The 12,628-nt window shown below is 40.3% G+C and overlaps 1 long non-coding RNA gene across 1 annotated transcript; it reads right to left on the reverse strand.

Annotated features, from left to right (window-relative positions):
• Positions 1-201: 201 nt before the first annotated feature.
• Positions 202-912, reverse strand: LOC115204911 (uncharacterized). Its single transcript, XR_003880519.1, has 3 exons — positions 837-912; positions 512-626; positions 202-359 (listed from the first exon to the last, which is right to left on the reverse strand). It is a non-coding gene; the product is annotated as an uncharacterized LOC115204911 (long non-coding RNA).
• Positions 913-12,628: the final 11,716 nt, after the last annotated feature.

Below are 12,628 nucleotides of genomic sequence, written 5' to 3' on the forward strand. Positions count from 1 at the left end.
CATTTGGCCTACAGGACCCAAATGGCCTTCATTAAATTGTAGCTTATTCCTGCTGTTATTGCCAAGGCTTTAGCTCACCTGGCTAACAAAGTTGTGATGCTCAGGGGACCTGGATTCAAAGCCAGCCAGTCACACTGATGGTGCATTTCCACTGGCAAGCTTTGCACCAGTGTCACCAATGTTTTGTTTCCACCTCCGAGTCCTGGCCCCCAAAAAAGTCAAGAAGTCTAGGGCCATGGACCTACACTGACATGGGGCCAGTGAGGACAACTTTAGAGAGGATGTAGTAGCGGTCAACCAGGTCTTCTGATAGGGCTGCTCCATCACTCTAGGGAGTTCTTCTTAGGCCAGGATCTTGCCTGCAGGGTTGGGGGTCAATTTGCTTTTCAATTCAGTCAATTCATGAATCTTTTTGAAATTCCATGTATGAACTGGGGTAAAGCATTGTTTTATTTGTAGATTTTTGAATTCATGAAGGGAATTTCCTGAATTGAAAAGTGAATTTACTAACCCAACCGTCATCACCTGATATCTCCTGATACAGCTGCCGAGGACACCCACTATTCCATTTGTCGTCAACTGGACTCTCACTTTGGAGCCCTCCCCATTCTGCACTCTGAATTCATCTGGGAACGGAGAGACAGATACAAAATCCTATCTTTATCCATGAAGCACATACAGTATCTGTGAATTAACCACATCACTGGGATTCATATAGGAATAAGGCTCTAAAATCAAATCATACTTAAATTAAAGTAGATAAAAAAAATGTATGCACTTTGAAGTCAAAATCAACACTAATGTAAAATCAAATCATAGGATCATGTGATGTTTACCAATCTTTCCCTCTGGTTAAGGCAGAGAGGCTGGGTCTGAATCAAAAGCTTCTATAACGTGATCACTTTGTATTTGTATTTTTTAGGGATGCAGCTACTCTTCCTGGGTTCCAAACACATTAAGGCACTTACATTACACATAAAACAAAATATAAAACAATACATCCTATAATATTATTACACCACTACATACATTATCTACAATAAAATATGTATAATACCACCATACAACTTATTGTCCCGTCCACTCCAGCTCCCTCTCTCTAGTGCGCAAAGTCGCCGGTCTACTTACCACCGTTCCTGACAACCCATCCTTAAGCACACCTGGCAACATTCATTAGACACACCTGCGCATCATTGGGCACTCCTGGACTTCATCAACTCCCTGATTACTTCCCCTTTATATAACACTCCGTTATCACCCACCGGGGTGTTTCCATGTTTACACGGTTTTCTTGTTTTGTATCGTTCAATGTTCATCGTCATTAAACTCATTAACTGCACTTGCTTCCTAACTCCCTGCATCTACATTAGCTATTTCAATGTGTGTGTGTGTGTGTAGAGTGCTAGCATTTGTTTGTCTTCACATTCCCTGCTGTTCCTTAAGGTGTATTTTTATGTTTTCAAATCTGATTCTACTAGCTTGCATCAGTTACCTGATGTGGAATAGAGTTCCATGTAGTCGTGGCTCTGTGTCACACCTTGATCTCTTTCACCTGTCTTTATGCTTGTCTCCACCCCTCCCATCCAGGTGTCGTGCATCTTCCTCATTATCCCCAGTGTATTTATACCTGTGTCTGTTGCCAGTTTGTTTTGTTTCGTCAAGCCTACCAGCGTTTTTTCAAGTGTTCCTTTTTGTCTCTAGTTCCTGTTTTCTAGCGTACCTGTTTTTTTGACGATTTTGCCTGCCCTGAGCCTGCCTGTTGTTCTGTACCCTGTCACACCACCCTGGACTACTAACCTCTGCCTGCCCTTGACCTGTCGTTTGCATGCCCCACTTTTTTGTAATAAGCTTTTGTTACTTCAAAACTGTCTGTCTCCTCCTGAGCCTTGACAGTACGAACTGGCCACGATGGACCCAGCAGACTGGAACCAGCTCTGCAACACCGGTATCTTTTGGCTATCACATTGGCAACAGCCCCAGGTACAATAAAATATTTTATTTTCATCTTATAGTTAAATGAGGAAAGCCACCATTGGAAGGCAAGAGGAGTTGCTTCGTAGTCTTATGGAAGGGTTCCAGACCTTGTATGAACGCCATCACCGCACATTGAACACTTTGCTGGAGCAATTCTGTGCGTTGCCTACCATGACAGTAACCTCCCAGCCCCTCAGTAACCCGGCTGTTAGCAGCGCGGCCTCCCTGGTTTCCCGAGAGCCCTGCTTACCTCCCCACAGAACACTTCGCTGGAGAGTAGGGAACCTGTCGGGCGTTTCTCCCACAGTGTTCTCTCATCGAGCTGCAGCCCCATCCTTCCCCTCGGACCGCTCGACGATAGCGTATCTTATCACGCTGATGTCAGGGAGGGCTTTTGCCTGGGCTACGGCCATGTGGGGACAACAGTCTGCCGTATGCTTCAGTCTGGAGCAGTTTGTGGCGGAGGTGAAGGTTTTTGATTCTCCATTGTCTGGGGAAGAGGCTTCCTGGCAGTTACTTCGGCAAGACTCCCGCAGTGTGGCAGACTATGCGGTGGATTTCCGCACATTGGCAGCTGAGAGTGTCTGGAACCCAGAATCGCTATTCGACACGTATCAGAGGAGGTTAAAGATGAACTAGCAGCCCGACTACTGACGGATCTCGACTCGCTCATTGCCTTAACCATCCAGATCGATGGGTGGCTACGGGAACGCAAGACGGAGAGGGGGTCCAATTCCACTCCTCTGCCCAAGGATTCCACCTCGCCTCCGGAAGTCCGTTCTTCAACAAAGATGGCTGACAAAACATTACGGTGGAACCAAATGTAAGTAGTTATAACGTCATAACGAGTCAAGAAAAAATGCACAATTGAGAGGAATATGTTAGTTAATGTAGAGAAACGATTGAGCATATTTTTTTGCCATAAAGTTAATTTACGAAAATCGCTATTTAGCAAGTTATCTGACTAGCTAACATTAGCCAGATAGCTAGTGTTAGAAGGAATTTGTAATTTGTGTTTAAATATTTTAGGGACTCCTGAGAACCAGCAAACCAGGCTGTCGTCTTGTGAAACAGTGGATGTAAAGAATCTAGGTAGCTAAAGCATTTACTGCAAATTGAATGTACAATTGTGTAAGCTTGCCTTGCAACGCAGCTGAAGTAACATAGCTAGCTAACTATTTACTGGCTTATTGTGTAGTGGAGGATAAAAATAACTGTGTGCCTATGGATGTGTAGCTAGCTACAGTATGTAGCTGATCTTTGTATGGACCCTAAAATGGATCTGAACTAATATTCATACCAATCTATGAACCTTAGCTATCATAGTTGTTGTATCAACTTCAAGTCTGAATGGCATTAATGAAGCCTATGGATAGAGTAGAATATAATAACTTTATTGTGCCAAGGATGCAAGTCCTATATACACATGTACTGTAGTTATTACCAATCATGAGATTCCCACATTGTAGCCTGTACATTGAATATATTCACTGATCATGTATTCTTCCTTGGCAAATAAAGGTGCGGTTCAGGTATTAGTCTCTGAGACATTCTTTTTCAGTCATATCAAACTCCATTATTTGAATGATGCTGTGTCTGCATGTATGTATGTATGTATGTATGTATGTATGTATGTATGTATGTATGTATGTATTACAATTATACACTTCAACAGTGTTTACCACTCATGCTCCTGGGACATCAATGATTACACATTGTAACTATGCAATAGACTAGAAACATGATTGATTTGTAATTCATATATACAGAAAAAAAACTATGCATATCTAACTCCCTTCATCTGCATTAATCTGAGGAAACAGGATAGTATTTTAATGAGATGCTTAATTTTAACCAGTGGAGAATGTGAAACTCTTTATTGAAAGAAGTTCATTATCCAGGTGTTATAAATGCATTATAATTAAGATTATTGTAAGTATAAGTTCAATCTGTACTTCAATGCACATATGGTGTGCATTATAAAACGAGGAAGATAGACGAGGTGGGGATAGAGGTGTAGAAGACAGAAAGGGAAAGAGGTAAGAACAGCGGCAGACAGCATATGATTAATGAATTATAGTGCTACCCCAATATTCTCTCAGTTCATCACAATTGCGGTGTCTCCTAACCAGCCTTCGGCCCCCCAGTTGGCCTGACGGTTATCTTAAGAGCGGGTGAGGTGGCGATGACGGGACTGACTTCCTCTCACATCAAAACATACCTGCAGACGAGTGACAGATGGATAGAGAGAGAGCATGATTAAGCCTTGTTTTTTAAAATTCTACCACGTTCAGTCATAATAATCACCAGGAGGTGAAATGCAAAACTGACCTTGGATCATTAACTCTGGGACTACTGCATCTCTGTCTGTATTTCAATGTAAAGCATCTCTTTAATAATACTTCCTATTGACCCGACCAAGTGACCTCTCACCTCTGATCATGCTGTGCCCTCTGTCAGCCAGTTCAGATGCGGGAGGTGATCACCAAAACAGCTGATATAACCTAGAGGATTTAGGGAGAAGGAGGAGAGGATGAAGTGAAGAAGAGAGACATTGTCACGGCTGTTCGAATGAGCGGACCAAGATGCAGCGTTTTCGTTAGTTCCACATATTTATTAAAAGTGAAACTGAATGCAATACACTGAAATACTTGAAATTACAAAACAACAAACCGTGACACAGAGGACAACACACTACTCAAAAGACAATAACCCACAAACCACAATGAGAAAAAACCCTACTTAAATATGATCTCTAATCAGAGGCAAATGAGGATCAGCTGCCTCCAATTAGAGATCAACCCCAAACAATCCAATATAGAAATAGAAAACTAGAATTTAAACAGAACTAGAAAACATAGATCAGCCCAAAACACCCCTGTCACGCTCTGCCCTACTCTACTATAGAAAATGACATCTTACTAGGGACAGGACATAACAGACATTGTGTGTGTGTGTGTGTGTGGTCTTACCTGGTGTCCACACTAAGTGGCTACAGAATACTTTATGCTGAAAAACAGATGCATGAGGACAAACAATAGAAGATACCGTATGTGATGCAGACACCTATCGGAGTGTACCTGAAACATTTAAATATAGAGGGCTATGTGTCTCACCACTTGGTTATTGCAAGGCTAACCCCCAGGGAAATCACGACTTGGCAGCAACAGATAACATAAGAGAGTGCAGTGAAAATGGCTGTGTTGATGTGGTGTAAATCTGAAAATTAGCAGCTCACATCTTAAGGGTTTTTAATTAATGCATGTGAGACCGGTTCCATGTACAACAAGACAGGCAGAGACGAAGAGAGAAAAAGAACACAGAACAGTTTAATTACCTCTGGTTATGGACACTTTTACCATCAATAAAGCTTCCACGGCCTGTTCCTCGGACAGCGAATATCTGACAATATCATTTTCAACCCCTTGATCAGCTCGCTCTCTGAAAGTGAAGAAAACATCATTTTTTATAGATATGAAAACAATAACTGAGATATGACCATTCAATCTAAAGCAGCAGATGTCATTTTCAGGATACGTCTATACAGCCCAGTGCTGCTTACCTGAGATGCCATCTTCGTAGGTGTCCGCTTTGACTTCCTTTGTGTCGGAAAAAAGTTGCTTTCAGAACAATTATTTTTGACCGAAATTTTTGGGACAAAAAGACACAAATGTACCTCCATAGCATATAACATTTTGCCTGTGAATAACCACACTTTCATACAAACGTGCTACTGTATGTAGAATTGTTGACGCACAACCAAAGATGCTGCCATATCCTGCTGCCAGCATGCCCACAAGTGAGCCACCCAGGTGCAGAATGATGGCGCATGGAAGAGGTGAAAGGAATGAGATGGGAACAACAATTTGTTACAAGTTGATGAGGAGGGCTAATAGCTGAACAATAGACTATTGAACCTTTACAAAAGGATAGTCTAATAGTGGGCTCATGTAACGGTAACGCCGGATGCTAGAAGGACTGCTGACAATTTGTTAGCTACGCTGTCCTTACAAACCACATAGGATATCATTACAGCAGTATGTTCCGGTATTTTAGCTAGCTACTGTCATGACGTTGGCCTCTTTGGGTACAGGGCTATCAGTTGACCCCCTCCCCTTTGTACCATCCCCCAACATACCTTCCCCCCAACCCAGGCCCTGTGTGAAAGGGTTGTAAAAACTCTAAGAGGAGAATCTCCTACCCCATGTTTCATAGAGAGACAAAGGAAATTCTTCCAACTCATAGAATTGGAGAACCGAGCGACATGTGTGTTCTGGAGAAGGTATGGAAGATTGGTGAAGAATCCAGCTACGAACTGGTCTGCTTGGTACAATTTTGTGATACTCAGAAGAGACAATATAGCCATATTACCATAAAACTGTTTATATAATAGCCTCAGCGATGAGACTTGCATCATAATGGTTGTATAAAATGTATTAATAAGGATAAAGCTATTTGTAATACATTGAGATGCTATGTACTGATGTTAATGTGATAGAATTGGATTTCTGTACCAAGCTTCACTCAGCCATCGGCACGCCCCCCAAGGGACACAGACAGGACCAGGCGTCATTTGACAAGCCTGTTCTAGGGTCACCTATAAAAACCCCCACCCTGATTTACTTTCTTAAGACCAGGCCTGCACTCCATGGCCAGTAGGTTTTACCATCCAATTCCTCTACTGAAAGTGAACTACACCACGTGGTTAACTTTTAGACTATCGAGATCGACAGAATAAGAACAAGTCTTTGATATTAATTATTAGTCTGCAGCTAAGTAAATTATATCATCGAACGCGAAGACCAACGAAACATCCATTCTATAACGACATTAATGAATGTCGCTTTGAAAGATCCATTCTAACCGAGAGAGAGAGAGAGAGAGAACTCTCCATCAGAACGACGCTCGAACAAGGATCCCGACGACACTGAGCGTAAATATATATTGATTGCAATTGTTCCCGAATGAGTGAGCGTTCAATTGTCAATTGTAATATTAATGAACTCTGTAGGTGTGCATCCTCAGCTGAATTTTATGATCCATTGTTCAACAGGCCGACCTGCCTGTTAGCCCATTAGGACACATTACGCTACCAATCCTTTGTGACGATAATTACTGTTTGTATGTTTTCTGTTAATTACTTAGTGTAGTAAATAAATGATTTTAAGACAATTGATGTATGGATGATTTTAGTAAAGACTGGGTTCGTGCAGATACAACAATTTACGATGTTTGGAATGAGACTGGACTCGAGGTAAAATACACCATTTAAACCAGAAGATAATCGGCCTATATTATAATATAGGTTAAGTTATATTAGGAAAATTATAACTTTGTAATCTGAATATTTTTCTTGGTGCCCCGATCTCCTAGTTAATTACAATTAAACGATTAATCAGTTTAATCGCGTGATAATAATTACAGGGAGTTAAATGATAAACATGTCTTCAGTTTAATGGTACCCAAAGACACGACACTACCTAACGTTAGTAGTTATACATCAAACTTGCCAGTATATTAACTATAGGCTATATAACTACCCAACGTTTATTGACTTGATTATTCCCGTCATTCTTAGCTTAGCTAAATGGTATAGTCGTTGTGCTTTCTCAATGGACATTCGGGTGCTTTCATAAATTCGCTCTGGCTATCTATAGGCTGGACAATAGAATGAGTCAAAATTCACCCAATGCTGAAAAACGGCTAAAGAACGTTGGTTAAACTGGAACACTAGCGCGAGCCCATAGCAAATTAATTGAATTGAATGTTCGCAGAACCTGTTTTGACTGGAGTGATGCTTAGAATTCTATTTAACGTAAATGGCACAAATAAATGTATCCCTTTTTATTTTACCACTACAATCTGTTCGTCAGACAAAACTGGAAAAAACTACTTGTGTAGAAAGTTAACCTCTGCACCTCGATGGTGTCAACTGTGCTTATGTCTGCGTAATGAGAAAGTAGGGAAAAAATAAAGACTTCTGACTATTTCTGGTCTAGCGATCTATGACAAACGAGCTCGCTGCCCAGACTTACATAATTACAAAGAGGATATTTTCTTGATTAAAATGGTGCCCGACTTGAAAAAAAAAAATATACACAGTGAGATATTTGGCGAAATAGACCGGCATGCCTCTCCATAGAAAAACAATGGGGGGAGCTCATCATTCCAAGGGCAAAATGTTTTTTGGGGCTAGCATTTGATGACAACCGAGCTAGCTGCCCATGCTTACATAATTCTCATGATTAAAATGGCGTCCGACTTGAAAGAATGAAAATATACACATTGCGAGATATTTGGCGAAATAGACATGCCTATATTTCCAAATAGGAAACAATGGGAAGACCGCAGAATTTCAATATTTTTTTGTTGTTTACATTTTAACTATAAAACAATGTGAGCAGGTCTCATTGCCAACAATAGCAAAGCAGGCATTGTGATGTTGAACAATAAGCTGGGAAAAGAATGTTCAGAAGGTGAGTTGGTGCCACGGTGCTCAATTGAACTAATAGGAGCTGGCAGGAAGAAAAACACACTAAAAAAAGGGCTGTTTGTTCGTGACTACTTAAAAACGATGGCAAGCAGCTGGGAAATGTGGTCATATTATAAAACTGGGCTCCCCAGCGGATGCAATGAACTAGTTTTTTATCAAAAAAGAACGTTGTTAAAAATGTAATGTGTCCAGCCTACCATCTACATGGATTTCAGAGCACTCTTGTCTAAGTGTGCCAGAGCACAGAAAAATACATTTACGAGCCCTCAACACCTGTTGAATATGGCCGGTGTTAGTAAACGTTGAAAAAAAAGTGTAATTAAATTGTTTCCAGCAGCACATTTCCGGTCACCAACGCTCTGGTTAACATGAAAACTGCCTTACCAGCTCTGCTAGGGCGAGTAAAATGGTCAGAGTGGTCTCATTTGTGTCTGGAAGTAGCTAGCCAATGTTAGCTTGGGTGCTTGACTGCCGTTGTAAGGCCAGAAATCTCAAATCAACTCTACTCCTCGGCCCGAACATCCAGTGTGCACTCCAAGAGCGAAACGGTCCGAATTTACAAACAAACAATATGACAATGCTCTGAATTTATGAGCGTCACGTTGTACAGTACCATATTTTCTGTTTAATCCTAACAGAAACCCAGTGTTTTTCATTTTTCATGGAATAGGAACACCATAATATTAATTAAATGAATTATGCAAGTACCAGTCAAATGTTTGGATACACCTACTCAATCCGGGATTTTTCTTTATTTTTACTATTTTCTACATTGTAGAATAATAGTGAAGAGATCACAACTATGAAATAACACCGGTCTCCCGCGTGCCCTGCATTCTGTGGTACAGACATGGCCTGATCTCCCTTATGTAAGGAATTAGGCACTTTCCCATGTTTACTACAGTATGTATTGTAGACTGCACAGAAGCCTAATAAACAAATAAACACATTTTGTTAATAAAATAATGCTAAAAAAATACTCTTTCAAAATGCAGATGTTGATTTAGTTATGGATCCATAACGAATTTCTATGGGAATAAATATCACAGATTTACAGAAATATTGGTACAAAGTTGTCTGATGAAGGCAAACAATTTAGAATCCTCCAAGCCTGTAGCTTACTCCTGACATATACTATGTTATTACAAAAAAAGTTTTAAATTCTCTGGTAAAGCCAATACGGAATACTATCAAATGCTTCTCAAAGATGCCCTCCAAAAAATGGCCAATAATTTCAGGTCCAGTACCATCGTTGGGCCGCGGGTGTGAAAGATTCAGCAGACTGCTGGCATTACACATCTGTCTAAAAGACTTCTGTAGCTCTGCTGGAGTCATTTTTATTGATAACTTTGGAAACAGAAGATACTCTACAGGAATGAGGTGGTCCATCCAAATCATCTTGGCTCTTGGACTCTGTCCACACATTTCAAGGCTGCGTTGAAACAATGACTGGTAAATGATCCAAGACCAGCTCACTTAATCCCTACCATTGTGACAATGAGTCGTCATAATGCTACATAAAATGTACATGATCTTAGGGCATTGGTAAACACAATGTAAGTAATTTAATTTATGTACCCAAATTGCACCGAATACATATGTTTATCCTACAGCTATTGTAAGCAGTAATCATGAGCTTATAAACCAGAGTTACACTGTTAGCACTGAGGCGGTGTGCAATAGTAGGAAGACCACTTTATGCAGCTCACCCTGCACTATCAGCTCCAATGTAAATAACATGAGTAAGTCTACCTCTGATCAGCTTCCCAGTAAAGCATTAAAAAAAATCAAGCAACCCAGAAAAGTGCTAAGAATAGCCCATATTAACATGTGTAGCCTAAGAAGTAAGGTCCATGAAGTCAATAACTTGCTTGTAACAGATGACATTCATATTCGGACTATCTCTGAAACTCACTTAGATAATACTTTTGATGATACAGTGGTAGCAATACATGGTTATAACATCTTCCGAAAAGACAGAAATGCCAACGGAGGCGGTGTTGAGTCTATATTCAGAACCACATTCCTGTAAAGCTTAGAGACAATCTAAATACTGTTGAAGTAATATGGCTACAGGTTCATCTGCCTCACCTAAAGCCCATTCTTGTGGGAAACTGATATAGACCAAGTGCTAACAGTCAAGCTATAGACCAAGCTATAGACCAAGTGCTAACAGTCAGTATCTGGATAATATGTGTGAAATGCTTGATAATGTATGGATATCAACAGAGAAGTATGTTTTCTGGGTGATTTAAATATTGACTGGCTATCATCAAGCTGCCCACTCAGGGTTTTTTTATAGACTGTAACCAGTGCCTGCAACCTGGATCAGGTTGTCAGTCAACCTAACAGGGTAGTTACAAACAGCACAGGAATTAAATCATTAACATGTATCTTTACTAATGCTGCAGATATTTGCTTTAAAGCCGTATTCAAATCCACAGGACGCAGTGATCACAAAATAATAGCCATATCTAGGAAAACCAAAGTTCCAAATGCTGGGCCTAATATAGTGTTTGAGGTCATTCAATAAGTTTTGTTGTGATTAATATGTTGATGATGTAAAGAATATGTGTTGGTCTGTGGTGTGTAATGAGGAGCAACCAGATGCTGCACTTGACTTATTTATGAAACTACTTATTCCAGTTACTAATAAACATGCACCCATTAAGAGAATGACTATAAAAACTGTTAAATCCCCTTGGATTGATGAGGAATTGAAAAATGTTATGGTTGAGAGGGATGAGGCAAAAGGTATGACAATTAAGTCTGGCAGCCCAACTGATTGGCAAACGTACTGCAAATTAAGAATTCATAAACTAAATAAAAAGAAAAAGAACCTACACTATGAAACAAGGGAATTATATAAAGAATGATAGTAAAAATCTTTGGGGCACCTTAAATGACATTTTGGGGAAAAAAGCCAACTCGGCTGCTTCATTCATTGAATCAGATGGCACATTCATCACAAAGCCCACTGATATTGCAAACTACTTTAATGACTTTTTCATTGGCAAGATAAGCAAACTTAGGGATGACATGCCAGCAACAAACACTGACACTACACATCCAAGTATATTGGACCAAATTATGAAAGACAAGAATTGAAGAGGTGAAAAAATTATTGTTGTCTATGAACAATGACAAGCCACTGGGGGTCAGACAATCTGGATGGAAGATTACTGAGGATGATAGCAGACGATATTGCCACTCCTATTTGCCACATCTTCAATTTAAGCCTACTAGAGCGCGTGTGCCCTCAGGCCTGGAGGGAAGCTAAAGTCATTCCACTACCCAAGAATAGTAAAGCCCCCTTTTACTAGCTCAAATAGCCGACCAATCAGCCTGTTACCAACCCTTAGTAAACTTCTGGAAAAAATTGTGTTTGACCAGATACAACGGTATTTCACAGTAAACAAATTGACAACAGAATTTCAGCATGCTTATAGGGAAGGACACTCAACAAGCACAGCACTTACACAAATGACTGATGATTGGCTGAGAGAAATTGATGATAAAATGATTGTGGGGCTGTCTTGTTAGACTTCAGTGCAACTTTTAACATTATCGATCATAGTCTGCTGCCGGAAAAACGTATGTGTTATGGCTTTACACCCCCTGCTATAATGTGGATAAAGAGTTACATGTCTAACAGAACACAGAGGGTGTCCTTTAATGGAAGCCTCTCAAATATAATCCAGTTAGAATGAGGAATTCCCCAGGGTAGCTGTTTAGGCTGCTTTCTTTTTTTCAATTTTTACTAACGACATGCTACTGACTGAGTAAAGCCAGAGTGTCTATGTATGTGGATGACTCAACACTATACACGTCAGCTACTACAGCGACTGAAATGACTGCAACACTCAACAAAGAGCTGCATTTAGTTTCAGAGTGGGTGGCAAGGAATAAGTTTAAACAAAGTATTGTATTTGGAACAAAACACTGACTAAACCCAAAGCCTCAACTAAATCTTGTAATAAATAATGTGGAAATTGAGCAAATTGAGATGCCTAAACTGCTAGATTGTAAACTGTCATGGTCAAAACATATTGATGCAGTAGAAGCTAAAATGGGGAGAAGTCTGTCTATAATAAAGCGATGCTCTGCCTTCTTAACAACACTATCAACAAGGCAGGTCCTACAGGCCCTAGTTTTGTCGCA

The sequence above is a fragment of the Salmo trutta genome, chromosome 13 (genome assembly GCF_901001165.1).
Source record: "Salmo trutta chromosome 13, fSalTru1.1, whole genome shotgun sequence".
NCBI lineage: Eukaryota > Metazoa > Chordata > Actinopteri > Salmoniformes > Salmonidae > Salmo > Salmo trutta.